We start from the raw sequence: 15,672 nt of genomic DNA on the forward strand, positions 1-15,672 counted from the left end.
ATACCTCAAAATCCTTCATGTCTGCTCAAAATCCCTTAAAATTCCACAAAACTCCCACAAAATCTCCTCAATATCCTCCAAAATTCAAGAAAAATCCCGAAAAATTGCAGAAAAATCCCACACGATTCCCTAAATGTTTTGAAATTTCTACCAAATTCCAGAAACATCCCACAAAATCTCCACAAATTTCCAAAACAGCTAAGAAAAATCCCTCACAATTCTTGAAGTCTCTTCAAAATCCCACAAAATATGAGAACATTCCACACCTGTACAATAAAATGCCACAAAATTCCAGAAACATCCCACCAAATCTCCACAAAATACCACAAAATCTAAGAAAAATCCCTCATAATTCTTCAAGTCTCCACAAAATTCCTCAAAATTTCAGAAAAATACCATACAATTCATTAAATGTTCGGAAAACCCCAGCAAATTCCAGAAACATCCCACCAAATCTCCACAAAATACCACAAAATCTAAGAAAAATCCCTCAACATGCTTCAAGTCTCCACAAAATCCCACCAAATTCCAGAAAAAACTCCAACAAAATTGCAGAAAGCTTCTCAAAACCCCACCAAATTCCAGTCACATTCCACAAAACCCCCACAAATTTCCACAAAACCCAAGAAACTACCTCAAAATGCTTCATGTCTCCCCAAAATCCTTCAAAATTCCCACAAAATCTCCTCAATATCCCACAAAATTCAAGAAAAATCCCAAAAAATTGCAGAAAAATCCCATACAATTCCCTAAATGTTCTCAAAACCCCAACAAATTCCAGTCACATCCCACAAAACCCCCACGAATTTCCACAAAACCTAAGAAAATACCTCAAAATCCTTCATGTCTGCTCAAAATCCTTCAAAACTCCCACAAAATCTCCTCAATAGCCTCCAAAATTCAAGAAAAATCCCGCAGAATTGCAGAAAAATCCCACACGATTCCCTAAATGTTTTGAAATCTCTACCAAATTCCAGAAACATCCCACAAAATCTCCACAAATTTCCAAAACAGCTAAGAAAAATCCCTCTCAATTTTTCCAGTCTCCACAAAATCCCGCAGAATTGCAGAAAAGTCCCACAAAATTGCAGAAATCTTCTCAAAACCTCACCAAATTCCAGTAACATCCCACCAAATTGCCACAACTTTCAAAAAAATCTAAGATAAATCCCACAAAATTCTTCAAGTCTCCTCAAAATCCCACAACATTCCAGAACAAAATCCCACACAATTGCCTACATTTTCTGAAAACCCTACCAAATTCCAGAAACATCTCCAAAAATCCCCTGAATATCCTACAAAAATCAAGAAAAATCACACAACATTCCACAAAATCCAACAAAATTGCAGAAAGCTTCTCAAAACCCCAACAAATTCCAGTAACATCCCACCAAATCCCCGCTAATTTCCACAAAATCTAAGAAAATACCTCAAAATCCTTCATGCCGCCTCAAAATCCCAAAAAATTCCACAAAACTCCCACAAAATCTTCTCAATATCCTACAAAATTCAAGAAAAATCCCAACAAATTGCAGAAAAATCCCACACAGTTCATTAAATGTTTTGAAAACCCCAGCAAATTCCAGAAGCATCCAACCTAATCTCCACAAAATACCACAAAATCTAAGAAAAATCTCTCAAAATTCTTCAAGTCCCCACAAAATCCCACATAATTCAAGAAAAATCCCACAAAATTGCAGAAAAATCCCATACAGTTCCCTAAATGTTCTCAAAACCCCACCAAATTCCAGAAACATCCCACAAAACCCCCACTAATTTGCACAAAATCTAAGAAAATACCTCAAAATCCTTCATGTCCCCTCAAAATCCCTCAAAATTCCACAAAACTCCCACAAAATCCTGCAAAATTCAAGAAAAATCCAACACAATTCATTAAATGTTTTCAAAACCCTACCAAATTCCAGAAACAACCCACCAAATCTCCAAAAAATTCCACAAAATCAAGAAAAATCCCTCAAAATTGCAGAAAAATGCCACAAAATTGCAGAAATCTTCCCCAAACCTTACCATATTCCAGAAACATCCCAAAAATTCCCCACTCATTTCCACAAGATCTACGCAAATCCCTCACAATTCTTCATGTCTCCTCAAAATCATTCAGAATTCCACAAAACACCCATAAAATCTCCTCCATATCCTACAAAATTCAAGAAAAATCCCCCAAAATTGCAGAAAAATCCCACACGATTCCCTAAATGTTCTGAAATCACTACCAAATTCCAGAAACATCCCATCAATTCGCCACAAAATTCCAAAGAAGCTAACAAAAATCCCTCACAATTCTTGAAGTCTCTTCAAAATTCCACAAAATATGAGAACATTCCACACCTGTACAATAAAATGTCACAAAATTCCAGAAATATCCCACCAAATCTCCACAAAATAAAACAAAATCTAAGAAAAATCCCTCATAATTCTTCAAGTCTCCACAAAATCCCAACAAATTCCAGAAAAATCTCCAACAAAATTGCAGAAAGCTTCTCAAAACCTCACCAAATTCCAGTCACATTCCACAAAACCCCCACAAATTTCCACAAAACCCAAGAAACTACCTCAAAATGCTTCAAGTCTCCTCAAAATCCCTCAAAATTCCCACAAAATCTCCTCAATATCCCATAAAATTCAAGAAAAATCCCACAAAATTGCAGAAAAATCCCATACAATTCCCTAAATGTTCTCAAAACCCCACCAAATTCCAGTCACATCCCACAAAACCCCCACAGATTTCCACAAAACCTAAGAAAATACCTCAAAATCCTTCATGTCTGCTCAAAATCCCTCAAAACTCCCACAAAATCTCCTCAATATCCTCCAAAATTCAAGAAAAATCCCAAAAAATTGCAGAAAAATCCCACACGATTCCCTAAATGTTTTGAAATCACTACCAAATTCCAGAAACAGCCCACAAAATCTCCACAAATTTCCAAAACAGCTAAGAAAAATCCCTCTCAATTTTTCCAGTCTCCACAAAATCCTGCAGAATTGCAGAAAAGTCCCACAAAATTGCAGCAATCTTCTCAAAACCTCACCAAATTCCAGTAACATCCCACCAAATTGCCACAAATTTCCAAAAAATCTAAGATAAATCCCACAAAATTCTTCAAGTCTCCTCAAAATCCCACAACATTCCAGAACAAAATCCCACACAATTGCCTACATTTTCTGAAAACCCTACCAAATTCCAGAAACATCTCCAAAAATCCCCTGAATATCCTACAAAAATCAAGAAAAATCACACAAGATTCCACAAAATCCAACTAAATTGCAGAAATCTTCTCAAAACCCCAACAAATTCCAGTAACATCCCACCAAATCCCTGCTAATTTCCACAAAATCTAAGAAAATACCTCAAAATCCTTCATGCCGCCTTAAAATCCCAAAAAATTCCACAAAACTCCCACAAAATCTTCTCAATATCCTACAAAATTCAAGAAAAATCCCAACAAATTGCAGAAAAATCCCACACAGTTCATTAAATGTTTTGAAAACCCCAGCAAATTCCAGAAGCATCCAACCTGATCTCCACAAAATACCACAAAATCTAAGAAAAATCTCTCAAAATTCTTCAAGTTCCCACAAAATCCCACATAATTCAAGAAAAATCCCACAAAATTGCAGAAAAATCCCATACAGTTCCCTAAATGTTCTCAAAACCCCACCAAATTCCAGAAACATCCAACAAAACCCCCACTAATTTGCACAAAATCTAAGAAAATACCTCAAAATCCTTCATGTCCCCTCAAAATCCCTCAAAATTCCACAAAACTCCCACAAAATCCTGCAAAATTCAAGAAAAATCCAACACAATTCATTAAATGTTTTCAAAACCCTACCAAATTCCAGAAACAACCCACCAAATCTCCAAAAAATTCCACAAAATCAAGAAAAATCCCTCAAAATTGCAGAAAAATGCCATAAAATTGCAGAAATCTTCCCCAAACCTTACCATATTCCAGAAACATCCCAAAAATTCCCCACTCATTTCCACAAGATCTACGCAAATCCCTCACAATTCTTCATGTCTCCTCAAAATCATTCAGAATTCCACAAAACACCCATAAAATCTCCTCAATATCCTACAAAATTCAAGAAAAATCCCCCAAAATTGCAGAAAAATCCCACACGATTCCCTAAATGTTCTGAAATCACTACCAAATTCCAGAAACATCCCATCAATTCGCCACAAAATTCCAAAGAAGCTAACAAAAATCCCTCACAATTCTTGAAGTCTCTTCAAAATTCCACAAAATATGAGAACATTCCACACCTGTACAATAAAATGTCACAAAATTCCAGAAATATCCCACCAAATCTCCACAAAATAAAACAAAATCTAAGAAAAATCCCTCATAATTCTTCAAGTCTCCACAAAATCCCAACAAATTCCAGAAAAATCTCCAACAAAATTGCAGAAAGCTTCTCAAAACCCCACCAAATTCCAGACACATTCCACAAAACCCCCACAAATTTCCACAAAACCCAAGAAACTACCTCAAAATGCTTCATGTCTCCCCAAAATCCCTCAAAATTCCCACAAAATCTCCTCAATATCCCACAAAATTCAACAAAAATCCCACAAAATTGCAGAAAAATCCCATACAATTCCCTAAATGTTCTCAAAACCCCACCAAATTCCAGTCACATTCCACAAAACCCCCACAAATTTCGACAAAACCTAAGAAAATACCTCAAAATCCTTCATGTCTGCTCAAAATCCCTTAAAATTCCACAAAACTCCCACAAAATCTCCTCAATATCCTCCAAAATTCAAGAAAAATCCCGAAAAATTGCAGAAAAATCCCACACGATTCCCTAAATGTTTTGAAATTTCTACCAAATTCCAGAAACATCCCACAAAATCTCCACAAATTTCCAAAACAGCTAAGAAAAATCCCTCACAATTCTTGAAGTCTCTTCAAAATCCCACAAAATATGAGAACATTCCACACCTGTACAATAAAATGCCACAAAATTCCAGAAACATCCCACCAAATCTCCACAAAATACCACAAAATCTAAGAAAAATCCCTCATAATTCTTCAAGTCTCCACAAAATTCCTCAAAATTTCAGAAAAATACCATACAATTCATTAAATGTTCGGAAAACCCCAGCAAATTCCAGAAACATCCCACCAAATCTCCACAAAATACCACAAAATCTAAGAAAAATCCCTCAACATGCTTCAAGTCTCCACAAAATCCCACCAAATTCCAGAAAAAACTCCAACAAAATTGCAGAAAGCTTCTCAAAACCCCACCAAATTCCAGTCACATTCCACAAAACCCCCACAAATTTCCACAAAACCCAAGAAACTACCTCAAAATGCTTCATGTCTCCCCAAAATCCTTCAAAATTCCCACAAAATCTCCTCAATATCCCACAAAATTCAAGAAAAATCCCACAAAATTGCAGAAAAATCCCATACAATTCCCTAAATGTTCTCAAAACCCCAACAAATTCCAGTCACATCCCACAAAACCCCCACGAATTTCCACAAAACCTAAGAAAATACCTCAAAATCCTTCATGTCTGCTCAAAATCCCTCAAAATTTTACAAAACTCCCACAAAATCTCCTCAATATCCTCCAAAATTCAAGAAAAATCCCGCAGAATTGCAGAAAAATCCCACACGATTCCCTAAATGTTTTGAAATCTCTACCAAATTCCAGAAACATCCCACAAAATCTCCACAAATTTCCAAAACAGCTAAGAAAAATCCCTCTCAATTTTTCCAGTCTCCACAAAATCCCGCAGAATTGCAGAAAAGTCCCACAAAATTGCAGCAATCTTCTCAAAACCTCACCAAATTCCAGTCACATTCCACAAAACCCCCACAAATTTCCACAAAACCCAAGAAACTACCTCAAAATGCTTCAAGTCTCCTCAAAATCCCTCAAAATTCCCACAAAATCTCCTCAATATCCCATAAAATTCAAGAAAAATCCCACAAAATTGCAGAAAAATCCCATACAATTCCCTAAATGTTCTCAAAACCCCACCAAATTCCAGTCACATCCCACAAAACCCCCACAGATTTCCACAAAACCTAAGAAAATACCTCAAAATCCTTCATGTCTGCTCAAAATCCCTCAAAACTCCCACAAAATCTCCTCAATATCCTCCAAAATTCAAGAAAAATCCCAAAAAATTGCAGAAAAATCCCACACGATTCCCTAAATGTTTTGAAATCACTACCAAATTCCAGAAACAGCCCACAAAATCTCCACAAATTTCCAAAACAGCTAAGAAAAATCCCTCTCAATTTTTCCAGTCTCCACAAAATCCTGCAGAATTGCAGAAAAGTCCCACAAAATTGCAGCAATCTTCTCAAAACCTCACCAAATTCCAGTAACATCCCACCAAATTGCCACAAATTTCCAAAAAATCTAAGATAAATCCCACAAAATTCTTCAAGTCTCCTCAAAATCCCACAACATTCCAGAACAAAATCCCACACAATTGCCTACATTTTCTGAAAACCCTACCAAATTCCAGAAACATCTCCAAAAATCCCCTGAATATCCTACAAAAATCAAGAAAAATCACACAAGATTCCACAAAATCCAACTAAATTGCAGAAATCTTCTCAAAACCCCAACAAATTCCAGTAACATCCCACCAAATCCCTGCTAATTTCCACAAAATCTAAGAAAATACCTCAAAATCCTTCATGCCGCCTTAAAATCCCAAAAAATTCCACAAAACTCCCACAAAATCTTCTCAATATCCTACAAAATTCAAGAAAAATCCCAACAAATTGCAGAAAAATCCCACACAGTTCATTAAATGTTTTGAAAACCCCAGCAAATTCCAGAAGCATCCAACCTGATCTCCACAAAATACCACAAAATCTAAGAAAAATCTCTCAAAATTCTTCAAGTTCCCACAAAATCCCACATAATTCAAGAAAAATCCCACAAAATTGCAGAAAAATCCCATACAGTTCCCTAAATGTTCTCAAAACCCCACCAAATTCCAGAAACATCCAACAAAACCCCCACTAATTTGCACAAAATCTAAGAAAATACCTCAAAATCCTTCATGTCCCCTCAAAATCCCTCAAAATTCCACAAAACTCCCACAAAATCCTGCAAAATTCAAGAAAAATCCAACACAATTCATTAAATGTTTTCAAAACCCTACCAAATTCCAGAAACAACCCACCAAATCTCCAAAAAATTCCACAAAATCAAGAAAAATCCCTCAAAATTGCAGAAAAATGCCATAAAATTGCAGAAATCTTCCCCAAACCTTACCATATTCCAGAAACATCCCAAAAATTCCCCACTCATTTCCACAAGATCTACGCAAATCCCTCACAATTCTTCATGTCTCCTCAAAATCATTCAGAATTCCACAAAACACCCATAAAATCTCCTCAATATCCTACAAAATTCAAGAAAAATCCCCCAAAATTGCAGAAAAATCCCACACGATTCCCTAAATGTTCTGAAATCACTACCAAATTCCAGAAACATCCCATCAATTCGCCACAAAATTCCAAAGAAGCTAACAAAAATCCCTCACAATTCTTGAAGTCTCTTCAAAATTCCACAAAATATGAGAACATTCCACACCTGTACAATAAAATGTCACAAAATTCCAGAAATATCCCACCAAATCTCCACAAAATAAAACAAAATCTAAGAAAAATCCCTCATAATTCTTCAAGTCTCCACAAAATCCCAACAAATTCCAGAAAAATCTCCAACAAAATTGCAGAAAGCTTCTCAAAACCCCACCAAATTCCAGACACATTCCACAAAACCCCCACAAATTTCCACAAAACCCAAGAAACTACCTCAAAATGCTTCATGTCTCCCCAAAATCCCTCAAAATTCCCACAAAATCTCCTCAATATCCCACAAAATTCAACAAAAATCCCACAAAATTGCAGAAAAATCCCATACAATTCCCTAAATGTTCTCAAAACCCCACCAAATTCCAGTCACATTCCACAAAACCCCCACAAATTTCGACAAAACCTAAGAAAATACCTCAAAATCCTTCATGTCTGCTCAAAATCCCTTAAAATTCCACAAAACTCCCACAAAATCTCCTCAATATCCTCCAAAATTCAAGAAAAATCCCGAAAAATTGCAGAAAAATCCCACACGATTCCCTAAATGTTTTGAAATTTCTACCAAATTCCAGAAACATCCCACAAAATCTCCACAAATTTCCAAAACAGCTAAGAAAAATCCCTCACAATTCTTGAAGTCTCTTCAAAATCCCACAAAATATGAGAACATTCCACACCTGTACAATAAAATGCCACAAAATTCCAGAAACATCCCACCAAATCTCCACAAAATACCACAAAATCTAAGAAAAATCCCTCATAATTCTTCAAGTCTCCACAAAATTCCTCAAAATTTCAGAAAAATACCATACAATTCATTAAATGTTCGGAAAACCCCAGCAAATTCCAGAAACATCCCACCAAATCTCCACAAAATACCACAAAATCTAAGAAAAATCCCTCAACATGCTTCAAGTCTCCACAAAATCCCACCAAATTCCAGAAAAAACTCCAACAAAATTGCAGAAAGCTTCTCAAAACCCCACCAAATTCCAGTCACATTCCACAAAACCCCCACAAATTTCCACAAAACCCAAGAAACTACCTCAAAATGCTTCATGTCTCCCCAAAATCCTTCAAAATTCCCACAAAATCTCCTCAATATCCCACAAAATTCAAGAAAAATCCCACAAAATTGCAGAAAAATCCCATACAATTCCCTAAATGTTCTCAAAACCCCAACAAATTCCAGTCACATCCCACAAAACCCCCACGAATTTCCACAAAACCTAAGAAAATACCTCAAAATCCTTCATGTCTGCTCAAAATCCCTCAAAATTTTACAAAACTCCCACAAAATCTCCTCAATATCCTCCAAAATTCAAGAAAAATCCCGCAGAATTGCAGAAAAATCCCACACGATTCCCTAAATGTTTTGAAATCTCTACCAAATTCCAGAAACATCCCACAAAATCTCCACAAATTTCCAAAACAGCTAAGAAAAATCCCTCTCAATTTTTCCAGTCTCCACAAAATCCCGCAGAATTGCAGAAAAGTCCCACAAAATTGCAGCAATCTTCTCAAAACCTCACCAAATTCCAGTCACATTCCACAAAACCCCCACAAATTTCCACAAAACCCAAGAAACTACCTCAAAATGCTTCAAGTCTCCTCAAAATCCCTCAAAATTCCCACAAAATCTCCTCAATATCCCATAAAATTCAAGAAAAATCCCACAAAATTGCAGAAAAATCCCATACAATTCCCTAAATGTTCTCAAAACCCCACCAAATTCCAGTCACATCCCACAAAACCCCCACAGATTTCCACAAAACCTAAGAAAATACCTCAAAATCCTTCATGTCTGCTCAAAATCCCTCAAAACTCCCACAAAATCTCCTCAATATCCTCCAAAATTCAAGAAAAATCCCAAAAAATTGCAGAAAAATCCCACACGATTCCCTAAATGTTTTGAAATCACTACCAAATTCCAGAAACAGCCCACAAAATCTCCACAAATTTCCAAAACAGCTAAGAAAAATCCCTCTCAATTTTTCCAGTCTCCACAAAATCCTGCAGAATTGCAGAAAAGTCCCACAAAATTGCAGCAATCTTCTCAAAACCTCACCAAATTCCAGTAACATCCCACCAAATTGCCACAAATTTCCAAAAAATCTAAGATAAATCCCACAAAATTCTTCAAGTCTCCTCAAAATCCCACAACATTCCAGAACAAAATCCCACACAATTGCCTACATTTTCTGAAAACCCTACCAAATTCCAGAAACATCTCCAAAAATCCCCTGAATATCCTACAAAAATCAAGAAAAATCACACAAGATTCCACAAAATCCAACTAAATTGCAGAAATCTTCTCAAAACCCCAACAAATTCCAGTAACATCCCACCAAATCCCTGCTAATTTCCACAAAATCTAAGAAAATACCTCAAAATCCTTCATGCCGCCTTAAAATCCCAAAAAATTCCACAAAACTCCCACAAAATCTTCTCAATATCCTACAAAATTCAAGAAAAATCCCAACAAATTGCAGAAAAATCCCACACAGTTCATTAAATGTTTTGAAAACCCCAGCAAATTCCAGAAGCATCCAACCTGATCTCCACAAAATACCACAAAATCTAAGAAAAATCTCTCAAAATTCTTCAAGTTCCCACAAAATCCCACATAATTCAAGAAAAATCCCACAAAATTGCAGAAAAATCCCATACAGTTCCCTAAATGTTCTCAAAACCCCACCAAATTCCAGAAACATCCAACAAAACCCCCACTAATTTGCACAAAATCTAAGAAAATACCTCAAAATCCTTCATGTCCCCTCAAAATCCCTCAAAATTCCACAAAACTCCCACAAAATCCTGCAAAATTCAAGAAAAATCCAACACAATTCATTAAATGTTTTCAAAACCCTACCAAATTCCAGAAACAACCCACCAAATCTCCAAAAAATTCCACAAAATCAAGAAAAATCCCTCAAAATTGCAGAAAAATGCCATAAAATTGCAGAAATCTTCCCCAAACCTTACCATATTCCAGAAACATCCCAAAAATTCCCCACTCATTTCCACAAGATCTACGCAAATCCCTCACAATTCTTCATGTCTCCTCAAAATCATTCAGAATTCCACAAAACACCCATAAAATCTCCTCAATATCCTACAAAATTCAAGAAAAATCCCCCAAAATTGCAGAAAAATCCCACACGATTCCCTAAATGTTCTGAAATCACTACCAAATTCCAGAAACATCCCATCAATTCGCCACAAAATTCCAAAGAAGCTAACAAAAATCCCTCACAATTCTTGAAGTCTCTTCAAAATTCCACAAAATATGAGAACATTCCACACCTGTACAATAAAATGTCACAAAATTCCAGAAATATCCCACCAAATCTCCACAAAATAAAACAAAATCTAAGAAAAATCCCTCATAATTCTTCAAGTCTCCACAAAATCCCAACAAATTCCAGAAAAATCTCCAACAAAATTGCAGAAAGCTTCTCAAAACCCCACCAAATTCCAGACACATTCCACAAAACCCCCACAAATTTCCACAAAACCCAAGAAACTACCTCAAAATGCTTCATGTCTCCCCAAAATCCCTCAAAATTCCCACAAAATCTCCTCAATATCCCACAAAATTCAACAAAAATCCCACAAAATTGCAGAAAAATCCCATACAATTCCCTAAATGTTCTCAAAACCCCACCAAATTCCAGTCACATTCCACAAAACCCCCACAAATTTCGACAAAACCTAAGAAAATACCTCAAAATCCTTCATGTCTGCTCAAAATCCCTTAAAATTCCACAAAACTCCCACAAAATCTCCTCAATATCCTCCAAAATTCAAGAAAAATCCCGAAAAATTGCAGAAAAATCCCACACGATTCCCTAAATGTTTTGAAATTTCTACCAAATTCCAGAAACATCCCACAAAATCTCCACAAATTTCCAAAACAGCTAAGAAAAATCCCTCACAATTCTTGAAGTCTCTTCAAAATCCCACAAAATATGAGAACATTCCACACCTGTACAATAAAATGCCACAAAATTCCAGAAACATCCCACCAAATCTCCACAAAATACCACAAAATCTAAGAAAAATCCCTCATAATTCTTCAAGTCTCCACAAAATTCCTCAAAATTTCAGAAAAATACCATACAATTCATTAAATGTTCGGAAAACCCCAGCAAATTCCAGAAACATCCCACCAAATCTCCACAAAATACCACAAAATCTAAGAAAAATCCCTCAACATGCTTCAAGTCTCCACAAAATCCCACCAAATTCCAGAAAAAACTCCAACAAAATTGCAGAAAGCTTCTCAAAACCCCACCAAATTCCAGTCACATTCCACAAAACCCCCACAAATTTCCACAAAACCCAAGAAACTACCTCAAAATGCTTCATGTCTCCCCAAAATCCTTCAAAATTCCCACAAAATCTCCTCAATATCCCACAAAATTCAAGAAAAATCCCACAAAATTGCAGAAAAATCCCATACAATTCCCTAAATGTTCTCAAAACCCCAACAAATTCCAGTCACATCCCACAAAACCCCCACGAATTTCCACAAAACCTAAGAAAATACCTCAAAATCCTTCATGTCTGCTCAAAATCCCTCAAAATTTTACAAAACTCCCACAAAATCTCCTCAATATCCTCCAAAATTCAAGAAAAATCCCGCAGAATTGCAGAAAAATCCCACACGATTCCCTAAATGTTTTGAAATCTCTACCAAATTCCAGAAACATCCCACAAAATCTCCACAAATTTCCAAAACAGCTAAGAAAAATCCCTCTCAATTTTTCCAGTCTCCACAAAATCCCGCAGAATTGCAGAAAAGTCCCACAAAATTGCAGCAATCTTCTCAAAACCTCACCAAATTCCAGTAACATCCCACCAAATTGCCACAAATTTCCAAAAAATCTAAGATAAATCCCACAAAATTCTTCAAGTGTCCTCAAAATCCCACAACATTCAAGAAAAAAATCCCACACAATTGCCTAAATTTTCTGAAAACCCTACCAAATTCCAGAAACATCTCCAAAAATCCCCTGAATATCCTACAAAAATCAAGAAAAATCACACAAGATTCCACAAAATCCAACAAAATTGCAGAAATCTTCTCAAAACCCCAACAAATTCCAGTAACATCCCACCAAAATCCTGCTAATTTCCACAAAATCTAAGAAATACCTCAAAATCCTTCATGCTGCCTCAAAATCCCAAAAAATTCCACAAAACTCCCACAAAATCTTCTCAATATCCTACAAAATTCAAGAAAAATCCCAACAAATTGCAGAAAAATCCCACACAGTTCATTAAATGTTTTGAAAACCCCAGCAAATTCCAGAAGCATCCAACCTAATCTCCACAAAATACCACAAAATCTAAGAAAAATCTCTCAAAATTCTTCAAGTCCCCACAAAATCCCACATAATTCAAGAAAAATCCCACAAAATTGCAGAAAAATCCCATACAGTTCCCTAAATGTTCTCAAAACCCCACCAAATTCCAGAAACATCCCACAAAACCCCCACTAATTTGCACAAAATCTAAGAAAATACCTCAAAATCTTTCAAGTCCCCTCAAAATTCCACAAAACTCCCACAAAATCTCCCCAATATCCTGCAAAATTCAAGAAAAATCCAACACAATTCATTAAATGTTTTCAAAACCCTATCAAATTCCAGAAACATCCCACCAAATCTCCAGAAAATTACACAAAATGTGAGAAAAATCCCACAAAGTTCTTCAAGTCTCCTCAAAATTCCTCAAGATTCCAGGAAAAAAATCTCACAAAATTCTCTAAACCTTCCCCAAACCCGACCAAATTCCAGAAACATCCCACCAAATCTCCAAAAAATTCCACAAAATCAAGAAAAATCCCTCAAAATTGCAGAAAAATGCCACAAAATTGCAGAAATCTTCCCCAAACCGTACCATATTCCAGAAACATCCCAAAAAATCCCCACTAATTTCCACAAGATCTAAGCAAATCCCTCACAATTCTTCATGTCTGCTCAAAATCCTTCAGATTTCCACAAAACACCCATAAAATCTCCTCAATATCCTACAAAATTCAAGAAAAATCCCCAAAAATTGCAGAAAAATCCCACACGATTCCCTAAATGTTCTGAAATCACTACCAAATTCCAGAAACATCCCACCAAATTGCCACAAATTTCCACAAAATAGCAGAAAAATCCCTCACAATTCTTCAAGTCTCCTCAAAATCCCTCAACATTCCAGGAAAAAATCTCACAAAATTCCCTAAATCTTCCCAAAACCCTACCAAATTCCAGAAACATCCCACCAAATCTCCACTAAATTCCAAAGAAGCTAAGAAAAATCCCTCACAATTCTTCAAGTCTCTTCAAAATCCCACAAAATATGAGAACATTCCACACCTGTACAATAAAATGCCACAAAATTCCAGAAACATCCCACCAAATCTCCACAAAATACCACAAAATCTAAGAAAAATCCCTCATAATTCTTCAAGTCTCCACAAAATTCCCCAAAATTTCAGAAAAATACCATACAATTCATTAAATGTTCGGAAAACCCCAGCAAATTCCAGAAACATCCCACCAAATCTCCACAAAATACCACAAAATCTAAGAAAAATCCCTCAACATGCTTCAAGTCTCCACAAAATCCCACCAAATTCCAGAAAAAACTCCAACAAAATTGCAGAAAGCTTCCCAAAACCCCACCAAATTCCAGTCACATTCCACAAAACCCCCACAAATTTCCACAAAACCCAAGAAACTACCTCAAAATGCTTCATGTCTGCTCAAAATCCCTCAAAATTTTACAAAACTCCCACAAAATCTCCTCAATATCCCACAAAATTCAAGAAAAATCCCAAAAAATTGCAGAAAAATCCCATACAATTCCCTAAATGTTCTCAAAACCCCAACAAATTCCAGTCACATCCCACAAAACCCCCACGAATTTCCACAAAACCTAAGAAAATACCTCAAAATGCTTCATGTCTGCTCAAAATCCCTCAAAATTTTACAAAACTCCCACAAAATCTCCTCAATATCCTCCAAAATTCAAGAAAAATCCCGCAGAATTGCAGAAAAATCCCACACGATTCCCTAAATGTTTTGAAATCTCTACCAAATTCCAGAAACATCCCACAAAATCTCCACAAATTTCCAAAACAGCTAAGAAAAATCCCTCTCAATTTTTCCAGTCTCCACAAAATCCCGCAGAATTGCAGAAAAGTCCCACAAAATTGCAGAAATCTTCTCAAAACCTCACCAAATTCCAGTAACATCCCACCAAATCGCCACAAATTTCCAAAAAATCTAAGATAAATCCCACAAAATTCTTCAAGTGTCCTCAAAATCCCACAACATTCAAGAAAAAAATCCCACACAATTGCCTAAATTTTCTGAAAACCCTACCAAATTCCAGAAACATCTCCAAAAATCCCCTGAATATCCTACAAAAATCAAGAAAAATCACACAAGATTCCACAAAATCCAACAAAATTGCAGAAATCTTCTCAAAACCCCAACAAATTCCAGTAACATCCCACCAAATCCCTGCTAATTTCCACAAAATCTAAGAAAATACCTCAAAATCCTTCATGCCGCCTCAAAATCCCAAAAAATTCCACAAAACTCCCACAAAATCTTCTCAATATCCTACAAAATTCAAGAAAAATCCCAACAAATTGCAGAAAAATCCCACACAGTTCATTAAATGTTTTGAAAACCCCAGCAAATTCCAGAAGCATCCAACCTAATCTCCACAAAATACCACAAAATCTAAGAAAAATCTCTCAAAATTCTTCAAGTCCCCACAAAATCCCACATAATTCAAGAAAAATCCCACAAAATTGCAGAAAAATCCCATACAGTTCCCTAAATGTTCTCAAAACCCCACCAAATTCCAGAAACATCCCACAAAACCCCCACTAATTTGCATAAAATCTAAGAAAATACCTCAAAATCTTTCAAGTCCCCTCAAAATTCCACAAAACTCCCACAAAATCTCCCCAATATCCTGCAAAATTCAAGAAAAATCCAACACAATTCATTAAATGTTTTCAAAACCCTATCAAATTCCAGAAACATCCCACCAA

General features: G+C 36.1%; 1 protein-coding gene across 1 annotated transcript in view; it reads left to right on the forward strand.

Moving 5' to 3' along the window:
* The window catches only part of LOC131586330 (uncharacterized), a gene marked incomplete at its 3' end in the record, with an annotated part of 381,810 nt that overhangs the window by 202,010 nt on the left and 164,128 nt on the right, over positions 1-15,672 (forward strand). The gene's annotated exons all lie outside the window — the stretch shown is intronic.

Source organism: Poecile atricapillus, chromosome 19, assembly GCF_030490865.1.
Source record: "Poecile atricapillus isolate bPoeAtr1 chromosome 19, bPoeAtr1.hap1, whole genome shotgun sequence".
NCBI lineage: Eukaryota > Metazoa > Chordata > Aves > Passeriformes > Paridae > Poecile > Poecile atricapillus.